This window comes from Aquila chrysaetos, chromosome 9 (genome assembly GCF_900496995.4).
Source record: "Aquila chrysaetos chrysaetos chromosome 9, bAquChr1.4, whole genome shotgun sequence".
Lineage (NCBI taxonomy): Eukaryota > Metazoa > Chordata > Aves > Accipitriformes > Accipitridae > Aquila > Aquila chrysaetos.
The window spans coordinates 25,067,043-25,083,526 of NC_044012.1; the positions used below are offsets into that span (position 1 = coordinate 25,067,043).

At 50.5% G+C, this 16,484-nt stretch overlaps 1 protein-coding gene across 7 annotated transcripts in view; it reads right to left on the minus strand.

The window, feature by feature from the left end:
• Positions 1-13,575, minus strand: part of OTUD7B (OTU deubiquitinase 7B) — a 35,120-nt gene extending 21,545 nt beyond the window's left edge. Inside the window, exons 1-5 of one of the 7 annotated variants that reach the window (XM_030024198.2) lie at positions 13,475-13,565; positions 8,806-12,687; positions 4,387-4,605; positions 3,404-3,743; positions 2,644-2,774 (exon numbers count right to left, since the gene is read on the minus strand). The gene's annotated coding sequence lies outside the window, so the exon portion shown is untranslated. Of the gene's footprint in view, positions 1-2,643; positions 2,775-3,403; positions 3,744-4,386; positions 4,606-8,805; positions 13,200-13,474 lie in introns of those variants that run through there. The other 6 variants (XM_041125626.1, XM_030024199.2, XM_030024197.2 and 3 more) reach the window with 6 other exon arrangements.
• Between the last annotated feature and the right edge of the window lie 2,909 nt (positions 13,576-16,484).

A 16,484-nucleotide genomic window follows, 5' to 3' on the forward strand; every position in this document is an offset into this window, starting at 1 on the left:
AACATCCCTAATTAGAAGCCCCACGTTTGTATCCTCTAACCACTGGTGAGAGCTATAGAAACAGCGAACAGCTTCTAAATGAAAACTCACTGCAATAAAAGATAACTTCCTTCTGGTGGGATTGGCATTTAAAAATAAATAAATAAATAAGCATACGCAGCAAAGCGTGGCTTTTTGGGAGGAAAAGAGCAGCAGCACAGCCCACACCCGCTAACTGATGGCATTTGCAGTTACTGAGCAAACTCCCTCGCGCTCAAAAATGTCAGCCAAAACACAGATGGAAAACTCCGGGCCCGACGACACGGCGATGAACTGTTAAGAGAGATTTATTGCCGGGGTTCATGTGAAGGAACATCCTCTCCCTCTCGGTTTGGTTGTTACTTATTATTTTCTTTCCCATGCAAGGGAAATGTGCTGTCCTCATCCCTCCCTCCATAACAGGTAGGAAATCCAAGCCCAAAGAGATTTACAACCACAAATATATCATCCAGCAAAGGCTATAGCTGTAAGCACGCCCAAATACCCCCCATAAGGGTACATATATACGTGGGCAGGTACAATGCTATCACAACTGCTTCCAATGCTGGATATAATCCATAAGTGAGCTTTCCCATTACATTGCAAATAGAAATGTGCTAAAGAAAACATACTTAGGACTAAAAACCAGTTGTTTCTACGATCTCTGCAATACCGACAGTTATTTGCAGGACACACCAGCAGGAATTAAGCAAATTAAATGGTGAATAGCCATCACTTAATCTTCCCCAACAATCCAGCCTCTCCTCTCCGGCCAAAGTCTGCGTGGCAGCCAGCATCGCCATCACATGAACTTCACCCAAAAAACCCCAGAGTGCCAGTTTTCCTCTAGTATTTAATCAGAATGAGATAAAAAGGGCAACAGGACGAAGAAAACAAGTTGCCTGAAGATATTGGACAAACGACCCCAGGGCATCTGACGTGGATGCAAAGCCCATGATGCAAAATGCCCCGCCTTTCGCGTTTTCCGGATTTGGGGGATGAATTTGCATCTTTAGCAAAGTGGTTTATCAGATTTTTATCACACAGCTTTGTCACAAATCTGAAATACTGAAGAAAGCCATCGTATCCCATGTTACAGGTTTCTTCCGTTATCATACAGCCCATTTCTTTTAAGCTATCCGAGAAATACTTCATAATCAGTACTTAACAAGGAAATGCTACTTTCTAAATATTTACATTTTAAGCTATTCCAAGGGAAAAAAAAAAACACCATAATTAATGCTCTGTACACCCAAAGCTTTTGGTGTTTAAGGTTGTGCGCAAAGTAACAGCTGAATTTCGAGCCCTGCCTCCTGTTGCAATCCACTGCCCTCACGCAGAAAAGACAGTGTCAAAATTTCCCTCTTTCTACTAGTGAAGAGCCAAACCCCAATTGCCTTAATTTGCAAAGACTTTAATCAGCACAATTCCCTGCACACTGCCTGGCTATGGGAGGGAAGCACCCAGAAACACCAACAAAGCATGCTTTGGAAGATGCCGCTATCCCTAAATCCCTTTAATTTCCCTCTTAGCAGACACTCCCCAAGCTCCTCTGAGATATCTTCAAGTCTTGCACATCCCTCGAAGCTTTTCTCTTTTAATTCCCCCACCAGGCTGCAGAGCTGTAGCCACTAACGGAAGGTTTTGGAAAACCGGCGTGTTTTCCTTAATTGCATTTTCAGGTACAAAAAGGAGTTGAGAAAACATATCTCCGAGCTCTTCAGATAACAAAAATCTTGATTTGAGAGAGGGAAAACGACAGCATGGAGCATAGCAAGCTCTGAACTTAAGGAGAGGTGGCAGCTGGCTCGTGCAGACCAGGATCGGCAAGGCTTTGTTATCGACTCCAAATTAAAACATGCTCTTCAGAGCTTCAAAACAGAGGGCAGGAACATTTGGTAGCAATCCTCCTGATGTGATAAGGTCCTATCATCACCTTCCCGTCATTTTTTTGGCTAAAATCAAGACTTTCTTGCTGCTTTTGGCACTAATACTACACCACAGCCCAAATCACAACTGCTGGTCACACAGGCACCGTGGGCTAAATGCTTTGTAAATGGCTTTTCCAGGACTGAAGCCATGGTCTATGATGAGCAACCCCAAAGGAGATATAGCTGGGGTATCTTGGCAGTATATACTCAATATTTTACCTAAGAAAAAATTCACAGGGGAACTGTCACGCTTCCCTCAGTGAGGTTTTCAAAACTTGGAGGGAAAAAAAACCCCACCAACAAACACCCCCCCCAAAAATATCAAAACACCTTTATTTGCAAAATGCAATATTGATATCGCGCCTCAGGAGCTGGGGATGCAAAGGCAGCTCTGCTCTGTAAATCTGGAGCATTTACATCTCAGTTTGGCCTCATGTGAATGAGGTTTCCCAAAAATTTGCACAGAGGATGAGAACAGATGACTGGGGAAGACGAGTGCCTCCTTCACAGCGAAATCTGGGAAAAGATTTCTATTTGAATAGCCGCACTGCTGGGAAGCGTACAATTGCACATTGTTATTTGCACCCCGTCAGTAAAACTATTTGGCACAGATGGCGTTGAGCGAAAGCACAGTAGTGGGTGTTTATGCGGCACCCGGCATATTTTTGGGGGGGGGATGCTGCAAAATACATACCCAGCCACATCTCCTGACTTCCAATGGACAGAAGTTATCCCATTTCAGCCATCTCCCTGCAAACAAACAGGAGAAGCAAGACCGAGAAGTGCAGTGCATTTTTTCCCACTCTCCCTCCCGTTCAGCTCTACCTTAAAACATGGGAAAAATCACTTTCAAGGGAATAAACGATTTGATTGAAGCGCTGGTTTGGTCACTGCAGAAGGTGGGGTTTCAGCCTTCAGGTCCTTAGTTGTAATCCTAATCTTCTCTGCATAGCACCTCAGTTACTTCCAGCTTGCTCCCTTTCAGAGCTGTTCTGCAACTTCGTTATCTCCTTATATCCTTTACATTTCTCTCCCGTGGTTCGCATCTGCTCAGATCTCACGGTGAAGCCTCTGAGCTGGTGGGAGGTTCAATGTTTCAACAAAACACCGCAGATGAGGATTATCCATCTCATCGCAGCCTCCTACAAGAAACTGCCCTCCACTAGAAACTGCAGAGCATTAAATTCATGGAAGACTTTCATCCCAACTACTTTTGGTCAAACTTTTTGAAACCGTAAGAGTTTATTAGCTCCTCTTTCACTGATGGATTTTGCTAGAGCACGCAGCTTCCCAGAGGTTTCAGCGTGCTTTGGTGAAAAAATGGCAAATCCCCAGGGAAACAAACTCAAAACCAAAGCAAAAGGCAGTGCAAGGAAGCTAAATTTAAAATACAAACAGAACAAGCCAAAGAAGGTAGAAGAGTCCAAAGAGGAAAAGCTCAAGAAAAAACAAACCTTGTCCTGGTGTCAGTGGCAGCACAGGCGGCTCAGACAGAGACTTCCACCAAGTACGTACCGACCGAGCCCCGGAGCTGACAATGGTGTCAATATTGTCTTTGAACCGTGCGTGACTCCTTGTTTTAGAAATCACAATGTCCTAGACTGTCAGGAATCCTCCGAGCCCAACGCCTCTTCTGCCATGATGCAAGTGCTGAACTATGCGGGCGAAACACGAGGGACCAGAGCGGGAATCGTGCTGCTCGCTTCTTGCCTCCCGGTTAAAAACAACCCCTCCGTTCGAGGCAAACACTGGCATCTCTCAGCATTATGCTTTTCCCAAGAATTTGCCGTATCACTGTCCTGATAAAATTGTTTTTTCAGCAGGTTGACGTTTCTCCTCCCTAATCCCAAGTACCAGCACCCGTGCCCCTTTTGTATGCCCCCAATCTCTTGCCAAGTGCCATAAAGATAAGAAATCAGGGAAAAGCTCAGCGCAGTTCACATGGAACCCATGTTCACTCTATTTTCCATTCTCCTTTTCCTTTAGGAACACACACATTTTAAATACAAGCTCCAGACATCGCTATCAGCAGGGCCCCAGCAGCATCTTCAGCACCTCTGCAACCTCAGCTGTCCTAAAAGCCACGCTTTTTAAACAATGCTCATATCTCCAGGACTCTCTTTATGACACCATCTTACACTACCATCGGATGCATCATACAGGCACGGGATAACGTTAGCACTCTCAAACCTCTGGGAATCCACATATTTTTAGAGCAGCTTGGTGTAACATTGGGCACGGGTTGCCCACAACGATGGGGCATCGTCAGGAATCTCATTTCAAAAGCATCTCCCTCCCAATGCAATTCTCCGAGCGCCCACGCAGATAGAAACGGCTTTATTAGGATAAGTGAAAAAACACCTACCCCAGAGGGATGTCACAATATTTAGTTAGCTAATGCTTGTAAAATGCTATAAAAAGCTTAATTAAGCCTCACCCTTATGAGACACTGGAAGGATTCACAGGCTTATTTCAGAGGCAGGAGACAGACGAGCGCTAGGCAGCAAAAACACGAGCCTGAGAAAAGTTTCCACGTCCCAGCCAGACCATCATCGGACGTTTCATAAATAATCTTGGGGAAAACCCCAGAAAAACAGCAAGTGCACTCGCCTCGCAGCCAGAGACCAAGATCCAGGCCAGTATTTTAAACATTCACCTGCAAAAGAGCACAAGACTCAAATCTAATAAATAATAACCTCGTTATGCACAGGAGCAGATTCTTGCATGACTGACTGCCAGCTACAGGACCAAAGAGCCTCCTCCGCTTCTGCTATCAAAGCTTATAAAAGCGATTTACGACCTGATTGGGTCAGGTGGAAAGGTGTGGATGTACTGCTGCCTGCAGTGATTTCTCCATGCTAAGGCGGGAGCTTACGAGCCAAGAACTGCTCAGCACTAACACCCTCTAGAGACACGCTGGGTGCATCGGTAAAGGGTGCCGGGGTGGCCCAAGGCAATGGGAGCTCCTTCTGCGCCAAAATCGACTGGTTGGTGGTGACTGCTGCTGCTCCGATCAGTCTCTGCAAGAAGTCACCATCCCCTGCGTCAGTCATCAGGGCCAGCGGCACAAGGAGCCCACCCCTCACCTGCAGGGAGAGCAACTCGGGCTGCTAATTAACTGCTAATTAACATGATTTAAACACCCATGGCTGCTGTTGGCTTGCACCAACTGCTCTCCGGGGAGATCTGCGGGAATAACAACCTCTGGCACAGGGGCAAAGGCTTTACCTGCGCAGCCAGTCACAGACTGAACTCCCAGCCCAGCCTGCACGAAGCAAGCAGCAAGGGCATCCCACTCCTCCGTGCGGACAAGCTCCTAAGTAAGCCTGAATTTAAGTCCAACAGAATTAGTTGATCACATCTCCAAAGGCCAATTAATTCAGTTTTAATTGCTCTTCTCCTCTTGATTTTTAAACATTCACATGAACTCAAGGTGTAACACCTTTCTGACTGCATTGGGCTTGAATAACACAGCCTCAAGACAAAGCTGAAAGGTTATTAACAAATTACTCCCCACCTTGAGATGTTTCTAAGAATGTAAAAGCCACAGGGTGTTGCTTAAATCAACACGAGCAAGGAGAAGAGAAGAGGAACAGCTCACGAGTTCCCAGCCCCTCTCCTGCCATGTGTGGGGATTTCAGGAAGGAGCAGTGCGGTGCCCTACCGGACCCAGAGGTGTTTTGCAGAACTGCCAGCAAATGGTTTCAGGCTGATTCACTGGGTTTGGTTTTTTTTTTGTTTTGTTTTGTTTTTTTTTTATTGTCCTGTCCAGAAAAGACGACTGAGTTCATTGCTGCTGGAAACACTTCACCCCGTTTTGCTGTCATGGCCAAACACGCTGTCATACTTGCAGAGTGTGGTCCTCTACGAGCCTCACAGGGAGCAAGCCATCAGCATCCCCTAACAAAGGAGATGACTCCCCTATGAGAAAACCTTTTTTGCAAACAAAATGAGGTTTCATACCGGACTCAACACCGGACTAACCCTCCCAGTCACGGTGACGTACCAAGCTCTGCTTCCAAAAAAACTCTTCCCAAGTTTCTGCTTGGCACCTCGCCACACCAGCTGCTTTATCAGTTGTGTGCAAATACAAGAGGAAAGCACAGAAAATGCAAGTTTACAACCATACACTCAACACCTCCAATAAGAGCCTTCTGGATTACAAATATTTAGGAGCCTTCATCATTCTGCTTGCTCTTACAGTAAGACCGCCTTGGTTTCTGAAAGCCAATCTTATCAAAACCAGCAACACAGCATGAAATCTTCAGTTCTGGCACAAAAGCAGGTTGAATAGAAAAAGAAACGAAACTTGGGTTTTGGTTTTTTTGTTTGTTTGGTTGGGGTTTTTCTGCCAGTCTCAAAAAAGCTGCCTGGCAAGAGACACGCCGGTGCTGTACTGACAAACCCCCAAGTCCCAGCTGCATCAAGAACCAGAGGCGAAGCTCAGGCCATCAGTGCAGGACTGGGCTCTTGGAGGTGCCTTAAGTGTGTCTTGATCTTCGACTAAAACAAAAGTCCGAAGCAGTGTCCTCCTTCAGCCCCTGGGCATCCGTTTCCTGCTCATTCAAGGCAGGAGGACACAGCAACCAAAACTATATTAGGAAACTTTACAGTTTCAGCCCGAGGAAAACGTTTCCTTTTGCATCAAAAGCCCATTTGCAACCTCTCCCATTTTTAAACTCTAGCTTTCAAGTCAACATCATAAAAGACACCAGCAACTGAAGAGGACTTTCATCTTCAAGCGCATTTAAATACTCCCTTCGCACCGCATATATTCCGATTTTAAACAGAGTTTTGGGCTGGGTAGGTGTGTTTCCCAGCCTAGTTACTAAAAAATCTCTTTTCTTAAGATTTGGGCATGCCAACGTCACAGTGCGGGGTGGCAGGCAGCCTTTGAGCCGGTGTACCTTTGCTAACGAGGAGCACGACGAAGAAAGGGCAGACCAGGCAGGACCAGGCTAGACCATCCCGGGGGTCTTTGAGAGGCAGAAGCCAACCAATCCATATGACAAGTTCATGCCATCAGCGGTTTTAATGCATGAGAAATCACCCGTAACAGAGTCTTATGCCACGACACTCCAAATTTCACTAGCTCCCCACCCACGGATGACACACAGGATTTTATTCCATTACCTGGGGGCTTCTCTGCTACTTCTGCCCAGGATTTTTAGCACAACATCAGCGTGCTCTTCCTCCCCAGCTTGCACGAGGGCCTGAGCACAGCAATGTTTCCGATGGAGCAACGCAGTGGGGAGATTACACCGAGCTGTGAGTCACACCTAGCTCTGAACTGTAATAAGCTCGATCCTTACACAAACAGTATTTCTTGCTTGGTCACCACACCCATGCAAACAGAGAGTGAAAGCCAGGCATCCCAAAGTGCCGTAAGGATGCCTCCACCTATCGCTAATTCAAACCTTCATCCTTCCAGGCGGCTAAATGACAGGCGATGAGAACCTGTCCGTTTGTGCCTCTGCCCTTCAGAAAGGGCCAGCAAGATAAAAAAACCCCATGTTTAGTTAACCTCTATGCAAGTCTGCAAAACCTTCATAACAGAAATTAAAACACTTAATACCAAATGCCCATCTAAAACAAGAGTAAAGTCAGAAAAAATACACAGAAGCAAAGCGACTCGCAGCTTCCTCACTTCCCACATCCTCTCTGCAGGATAACACAACACGAAAATTAATTTGCTAGGTTTTGGTACAACCTCACCAGAAGCAAATCTGGAGAGGCGTAGAGCATCCTGGTCCTCAATGGCAGTGTGCAGAAACAGCAGGACTGCACTCCCTGCCCTAACTCAATCAGGCAAATTAAAAGAGACCAAGGGAAGAAATAAAAAGGAAGCAAGGTAAAATAATGAAATATACCTCAGCTGCATCACTTGGGTCTTCCAGGGCACAATGGGGAAAAAACCCAAACAAAACGATCAAGCACCCTTAACTAAATAAGCATTTCACCAGAAACTAATACAACCCGCAGAACAGGAAAGATGGACTATTAGTTCCAGGATCATAGTTTTGAGGGGCTTTAATTTTCTTATTTTCTTGATTTTTCAATCATGTTGAGAACATGTACTTCCAAAAAAGAAAAACAACTAACCAAACATATTTTTAAGGGCTAATGTCAAACCTAAGCATTAAACATGATCTCAAACTCCTGTATTGTAGGCAGCCTTTGCGACATTTAAAAAGGTATTTCCAGAAATATTCTAGGAGCATAAAACTATGACGTCTCTTCCCTAGATTCACTATGTGATTTTTTTTTTTTTTTTTTTTTTTTGACAAGGGCAGGAACCCAAGCCAGGACACCAGGGCTTTAGTCCCAGCAGCACAAAGTCAGTGCACGACCTTTGCCAGGCACCTCCAGCACATCCCAGCCTTCTGGGTGGCAGAAAGGACCAGGGGAGCTCTGAGCTGGACCCTCCAAAGCCCTCAGGTACCTTCGGATGAGAACCAAGGCAGGAGGTGCCAAAAATCCACGAGAGATCTAGTTCTGCCAGACCCAGCCAGAAGCTTTTTGCTCCCCACTGTCAGTCACCCACTTTGCTTTGCAAAGCTCCGCCAGAAGGAAGCTCCCACGAGTGAGGCAGCAGGCTGAAACCTACTGAACTCCTAAACCAAAAATCCACCCAAAAACTGCAATTAGCAGCACTGAATGGCTGACGCGGAGGGAAACGGGGCTGGCTCGCTCTCCCTGTAGACCTGCATGCAAACCTTGCCCCAACGAAAGGTCCGTGTTCAACCCAGAGCCGAGACTTCGGTGCTGTAAGAAGCCCCACACCTTTGCTGACCAAGCCCTGCTCTTTACTTAACGAGCCTTATCAGAATAGCTATGAGCAAAATAAGCTACTCACATGGCTCAGCTCCAAATGAGCAAGATCTGAAGGTCCTTGAGGGAGGTTCCTCGCTTTCTCCTCCTTCCCACAATGGCAGGGCGCTGCCTCTGTCCCAGCCTGCATACCTGACCTGACGCCGGCAGGTTACCTAACGCATGCAAGAACAGCTGAAACACAGAGCTGGGATTAGCAATGCCGTGCTGAACCTGACCTGACCCAATACCTTTATTATAGTCGCTAAGCTCCGACTAGGTGCTGTACGAGACTGGATAAGGACTGCGCAGCTCTCGCTTCATCGAGGGCAAAAATCAAACTGGCAGATCATCAAACCTCTGTTACCAAAGCCCAGCAAAATAGTTATTCCTGGTGAAAAGGAAGGTGCAAGAAAACCTGCGAGCTCGCCAACTCCTTCAGCCCAAAGAAAGGGCGCTGTGGATGCAAAAAAAAGAAACCAGTCCGCAAGGCAAAAAGTGGAATATTTGTTCATAGATGCAACGGGCAGCCCACAGTCAGGCTGGATGTAGCCCTGAGGTCACAGGGCTACACATCTCGTGCTTGGTACAAGTAGCTCTTCAACAAGACTTACCGTCTTGTGAAACCCTAGCCTCGGAAGTCTCCTGCAGATTTTTGGCACAATCCCGGCTGCTTCAGGACAGCACACTGTCCCCACAAATGGAGGTTTTCCAGCAGGGAAAAGGCGTTCTTAAAAATACGCTGTTGCTCAAGAGTCAGAGCATGAGAAAAGCAGCAGTTAAGCAAGAGTCACAGTGAAAGTTTATAAAAATGTGACGGTTTCCACATGCTTAACTGTTTTTAAATAAAAACTTCACCCTATTTTCCAGAGCTACAACCGCCTGCTTCCCTTTGCTCTAAATACAACCATGCTAATTTCAACACCCTCATTATTCTAAAACTTGGGTTGAAGAACACGTCAGCAGCCGCACAGGAATGAAGCCTCCAAGCCGTATAAAAGCCAGAAAACTCTCCAACACAAACGCAGCAGCTTCATTAAGGCTCTACCCACACCATCATCACTCTGACTTATCAATTCCTCTTTGGAAAGCGTTTGTGCTTTTCAGAATAAATTACAAACCCTAACTTTCTGTTAGGTCCTGAAGGGTAAACAACGGCTCAAACCCTAACACAGATCATGTATTGCATTAAAAAAAAGCATTGTCGTTGCAGTCCAATAATTTGTAAGGATGAGCATGCACGATCTAATTTTCACAAAGTCCTTGCTTCCACTTAAGCATCAACTTGTCATCTCCAAAGGCTGCCCATGGGAGAGGATGCTTGGTCCAGCAGGGATGAGACCCCAGGCCAGCCGGCACAGACACAGCACCCGGGAGCAAAAGCGTAACCGCATTTGGGATAAACAAGAGCTGATGGCGAGGATCCCACGGCAGCGTAGAATTAGTTTGGCCAGAAACACACCACACTTCATGGGGCTGCGTTAACCACCTCATTAGGATGAGGGATAGCAGCGGCAGGAACAGGAGGTGAAGAAAGGACTGCACAAAGCAGTTTCCTAAAATCATCCTTCCTTATGCTTGATAAAGCCAAATCGTATGACGAGCCCAGCAGCACCCATTCTCATAGCGTTCTCAGGAGCAGGGTGATACTCCTAAGAATTATAGTAATTATATAACAATCTGTATTAGGCTCTCTTCCCATTTTAGCCAACTATGAGGCACGTATCTAAAATAAACACAGTTTTCTCAGCAGCTACACGCAAGTAAATTCAGTTTGAGACAAATTCACCTGCTTAAACCAGGCCACTACTATTTCCAGCGCAAACCCTGGTTCTGCAAGAGAGCCCAGCACTTGCTGTCCTCGCCAGCCTCCCGTGGGATGCTCGCAATCAGCACCTCCGCAAATCAGGCCATGGCAGATTTTGCCACCAATTTTGCATCGTTTTCTCCCCATACTATTTTGATCCAGCCCTCTTCCAGCTGGGTAAATCTATTTTTCTGTCATTTGAAGAGATGGGTTTACAGTTTAATTAAAGCACTGTCAGAGCCAAGGCACTTGTTAAGATACGGGGCGAGAGAGCATCCCTTCCAGTGCTGCCACAGAGAGGAAAGTCGCATCCTGCTGCAACTGCACGGCACGGAGCGGCAGAGACTCACCAGAAACATGGTAAACTCTCAGCAGAAAACTATACCAACAAAAATTGAGGCACTAGAAAGACCACAGTCCTGATCTTCATAAGTATTTGGGCGCGCAACTCTTCTTTGCATCCCCTGCCTTCCCTACTCTGGCAGGGATTTGCACACTTAATACCCACCGCTCACATGCCAAGAGTTGACAAGTGTTTCACATCTAGAGCTGCGCTTGGAGGAAGCCTGGCTCCATAAGCAGGCTCTTCCGAGTCGCGTGCTCGTAACGAATATCTTGACAGACATCCCTTCCAGTTGCATCAAACGTAAAAGCCGTGAGCTGCCGCACCATCTCCCCTCTATAAGCTTATTTCTTTAGCAAGCAAAAGCGCATGTTCAAGTAGTTTAAACATCACGTTTCCCCAAAAAATGACACGGCGCAGGCACACACCACTCAAGCCACTGCGCGGCAGCTTCACCAATACATTTTCCACCGAGAACATCCTTTGTATTTCCTGGGAAAAGAATGGTTTTCTCTCTATGCCAGGGTAACGACTCGCAGTCAGCAGAAAGTAGCTTGGTGCGGGCAGTCCCTGCTCCGTACAGGTTAAAGCTGCAATGCCACAAGTCATTGCGCCAACTGTTCTATTTTCCTTTTACACCTTCTTTAAACAGCAGCTTTTGTTCTACTGAAACTATTAACCCAAGTCTCACAATTAGCACCGCAAGGCTTTTTTTTAAATTTTATTTTAAACACTATGAAGAAAAGAAGTGCCAAAGAAAAAACTGCCACGATGCTTTAAGCTCCAACCAACCAGCCCGCTCTCCTCCTGCAACAGGAGTTTGCACGCTTTGTATACCGCAGTGTATAGAAGAGCACAGCTCTTCCAGGGTCAGGAATAGCCAAGCTCCATGCAAGGCGCAGTGGAAAGTGAACCCAAACCCAAACCAGAAAGTCCAACTGCAGCGTGTGAACGGCAGCGACTGCGATCAGTCTTCGCCGAGGACTGGAAACATGTGGCAGGGTCAGGAAGAAGAAATCTGATGTTGTTGGCGATCCGATGCGGAGGATTCCAGCCACCAGGTTTGGCTTTTCCGGCTACGCGACTTAAGCTGACAAGAACGTCTTTTTTAGCCCTGCAATTCAAAGTTGCAAATCGTCTCCCCTCTGCGCATGCCGCAAGTGCATCGCAGTAACTAATTATCACGTATACAGCACCATGCCGGTGTTAGCCCATTTTACAGACGGGTAAGCCACGAGCCACGCTCTCCCTGGTGTAACGAGGAGCCGTTGCCACCTCCTGGGAGGATCCGACCCGTTACCGCGCTCCTTGCGTAAGCGACTCCCACGACACGGCGTTGGTGCAAAGACATTTCCCTTAAGCATGGGATTGTCAGAGATGCTCGAGCCAGTGAGTCACCGCCAGCCTCCTCGCCCACAAGGAAAGCATACGGAGTCCACGGCTCGGCAGCGAGGCAACCTGTAATTAGCCAGATGAGAAACTCCCTTTCCTCCTGAGATCAAGACGGGTAAACTCTCGGGAGTTGTTTTTAAGCTCATGTCTCGCTGCGGCACGGCTGAGCGACCCGAATCCGAGTACGGCCTTGGCAGTTACGCACAGATCTTCGCCCCAATGCCTGGCGCTACGAAACAGGCACACGAAAAAAACCAACAACAGCTTTTCACTGAGGCGAAAGCCCTCAGCACGAGGATGGAGGCTGGCAGCAAAGTTCTCTCCAGTTCGAACACGAAACACGGGATTGAAAAGCCGTAGGGATTCCCAGGTTGCCGATGCCAATCCTATTTGCTCCGCGCCGAAGGAAAAATAACCAGATTACGATGATTTAGTCCAAAAATCACCACAAATGGGAACATTTCACTAACCCGGCGCCCACCTCGCCCACTCCTACGCCCCGTTTTAGTTGATGCCTGGTTCTGGTGACCTACGGCTGCCGTTCTGGCTCGATGGCGGTTGCTCCGGCCGTCGTTCCTGTTGGGAAGCCGGGATCATTGTCCTCCCCGTTCCCCAGGGACTGGGGTCGAGCTGAAATCGTCGAGATTGACCCCACGACCCCCGAAGGCACTGACCCCTCGGCTCTGCCGAACCGTTTCAGTGGAAGGAACCTTTGAGCAGCTGGAGCCGCTGCCCGAAGGGTCTTCACCGGGGGAGAACCGGGGGGGGAACCGGGGCGGGGGGGGGGGGAAGAGGCCACGGCGGCCCCCGGTAACCGCCGCCTCCCTCCTGGGCCCGCGGGCGTGACCGGGGCTGCAGCGGGAGCTCCACCGTGCACTGAGCGCGGCCCCGGGACCCCCTACCCTCCCACCACCACCACCACCACCCCCGGGGCCCGGTCGCCACCGGGAGCGGGCAATACCTGGGCACGACCCCCTGACCCCGCCGGCCCCGGGCCCAGGCGTGACCCGTGGGCGCCCCGGGGACCCCCGCCGTTCGCTGAGGCAGCGCCCTGACCCCGACGGGACCCGCTGCCGCTCCCGGGAGTCTCGAGGCCGCCGCCGCCCCAGACCCGGCCCCACCGAAAACTTTCCCGAGAGCGAGCCGGACCTCACCGGGCGGGGGGGGGGTTACCTGTACGCGGCTCCATGGCGGACCGGGACCGGACCCGGCCGCCGCCGAGGCCGCGCTCCCGGAGGGGCGGGAGGGGGGAGGAGGGGAGCGCGAGCCGCCGCCGCCGCCGCCGCCGCCGCCGCCGCCGCCGCCGCCGCCGCCGCCGCCGCCGCCGCCCGGAACGCCGCGCCGCCCCCGTTCCCGCCCGGAACGCTTTGGCGGGCGCACGCGGCCGCCCCGCCCCGCCGGGCTGGGTCGAGCCAATGGCGGCGCCGAGGTGGCTCCGCCCCCTTCCTTTCCTCCCCACCCCGCCCCCTTCGCCCCGGCGGCGCAACGGCGGCTGCGCGGGGACAGGGAAGGGGGGGAGGGCGCCCCCCTGCGGCGGGGCTGTAACACCGCCGAGGGCAGGTACCCGCCCCGCGGGGCCTGGGACCCTCTGTGGGGCCTGAACCCCCAGTGTGGGGCCCGAACCCCCAGAATCCAGGAGGCCATGGGGAAGGTGCCCTATCCCTCAAGGCCGATTCCCGCTGGGAATTGCTTTTACCACCAGGGAAAGCTGCAGGGCAGAGCGGCCCCACCGTGCCCCCCTGCCCCCCCAGGAAAAGAAACGCCGTCTCTCCCTCCTGCCCCACGGCGGGTGCAGGGGGGGACACGATGTTGAGCAGGCCGGCCGGCACTGGGGCCTGGCAGGACGGGGCATCCACCCGGCCAAGTGCTTGGCATTCCCTGTGCCGTGGGTGCCCGTGGCTGCGGGCGAAGCACGATGAAAATGTGCCCCGGTGCTGCCGCTTGGGTTATTTCTCAGAGCCAGGAGGACGCGTCCTCGTGAAGCCAAGCCGGAGGTGTCGGTGGCCAGCACAGGGAGACTCGTGATGCCACCAGCTCTGCCGCGGGGTGTCGGGACGTGCCGGGAAACCCCAGCAGAGCTTCCAACCGGGAACTGCCCATCGAGTATATTTGCCACTCTGGTCCATCTCCCGCTCAGCCCTTCCACTGCATAAACACGTTTCCCCTGAGAAAAATGGGGAAAGAGCCCCCCTGGCCGGTGCGACGGTGGCAGCCGAGGTTCGGGGGCTGTTGGGGCCGGTGGCAGTCAGTGGCAAACCCCCAGGCGCGGGACCCATCATGCGCAGCGTTCAGCTGATCCCGGCACTGAATCGCAGCCTTTGTTCTCCCCCAGCAACCTGGCGTTGTTTATATCTCACACAAAAGGATTGTTTATCATGTCAGGGGCAGAGAAAAGTCCAGTAAAGAAAGAATGGTCTGTGCCGTGGAGTCCCGGCCTCCCCAGAGCCTTTTTTCTTCCCCCCCCCCTCCCCCGCTGCAGTGTTTGTTCAAAGCAGAGATCTTTCTGAGTGTCCCTGATTTCCAAGCGATCAATAGCAATGGTATGGCAAGCGGTCCCCGCTGCCTGCACTGGCAGGCTTCATGTCATCCTCCTCCCGTGCAGCTTGCGTTAGCCGATCTTTCCACCTGCCTGGAGCGATTGTAAGGGGTCAGCAAGGCAGGCGCAGTGTTAAATATCAGTAAAATCTTGCCTCTTTTTTGCTAGTTTTTGTTTAAACCATTTCCACAGCTGGGAGAAATGGTTTTGTCAACAAGTTTCCCTCTGAAGAGACATACGAGGCTTCTGCACCCGTCATCGGTAATGCTGATACCGCCCTTCCCTCCAAAACCATGTGGTGGGCACGGTGACGGTGACGGCTGGCCCCCGCGATGCAGCCACTCCTGGGCTGACCCATGGCCGCTCCGCAGCTCCCCCACGCTCTCCTGGGCCTGGTTTTTGTCAGCATTAGCTGTTTTATGAGTTCAGCACAATTCTTTTTTTTATGTCCTCAACCTGCCTTCAGCTGAGCGTTCACAAGATTTTGAGCTCAGTGGCTTGGCACGCCTGCTCCCCCTTTCACAAGGCCAGCTTGAGCAGTTTCCATGAGCAGGGAGCATGCATTTGTGTCGTGTCGGCTCTGCTGCAGTCAGGGCACCGGTCTCCCCAGGAGGATCGATGCAGCCACAGCAGCAGCTCCTCTTGGCTAGTGCAAGGGTCTCTGCAAAGCCCAGGCCAGGCTAACCTCTCCCTGGGGGCCCGAGCAGAAGCTGGGCCTGAAGGAGAAGCTGCAAATGGATCATGGAGATTCAAACTGCTGACCACAAGGGTGCTGAATCTGCGCGCAGCCTCCCCATTTCTCTGTTCACGTCTTCCTGTCTCATACGGACGGGCAAGGGCTCTCTTCTTGCTCCCGTGTTCTCCACTGCCAAACACCCTGTCCCTGGCTGGGATGTCTCTGTGCAACCCCGAACCGCACGAGGAGCATTAAACAGAAAGCACTCGGGCAAACGTAAGCCAGCGTTGCAGCTCAGCTCCTCCCTCCTGCAGTCATCAGGGGCTGGTCTCCATCAGCTATGCCACGTGCCATGTCCTCAAGCTACTGCGCGTGATTCCACTTACCTATGTGCAACCCACCCCCCTGGGTGCTTTTCCTGGTGTTGCTCTTCCAGGCAAGCAACTGTACGCTTCCGAGCGTTGACCCTGATTTCATCCAGAGCTTGGCAACTCTGTGATCCTGTCACTGCGATTCGGACCCTGTGGTGAAGCAGCCTTGTCCTGGGATCCTGCAAGATGTCCAGCAATCGCCATCATTCCCATCAGCGGATGCTCTCACAGGCTAAACTTGGAAGTGTAGGATTGTTCTTAAAATATATCTTGGCAGCTTGATGGGAAACAGGGCCTGTCTGCAAAACGCAGGAGCCAGGGAAAGGGCTTTTTGGAGGAGAGAACAAGCAGCAGGCATGGGTCTAACGAGATGACTTGTGATGCAGCCGAGGGGTGACCAGCAGAGCTACAAATGTTTTTCCAACCATTTGTCACTTAAGGTGACACTACTGTAGTGTTATCATTACAGCAGTGCCGTTCGCATGTCTTAAAAATGCCTTCAGTGCCGTTCTCCATCCTCGGCAAGGAGAAAGGGCAGCAGAGGAGCAGGCCCTCGGTCTCAGCCTCTTCGTTGGACTCAAAACCAAGGTGATGGTAAAA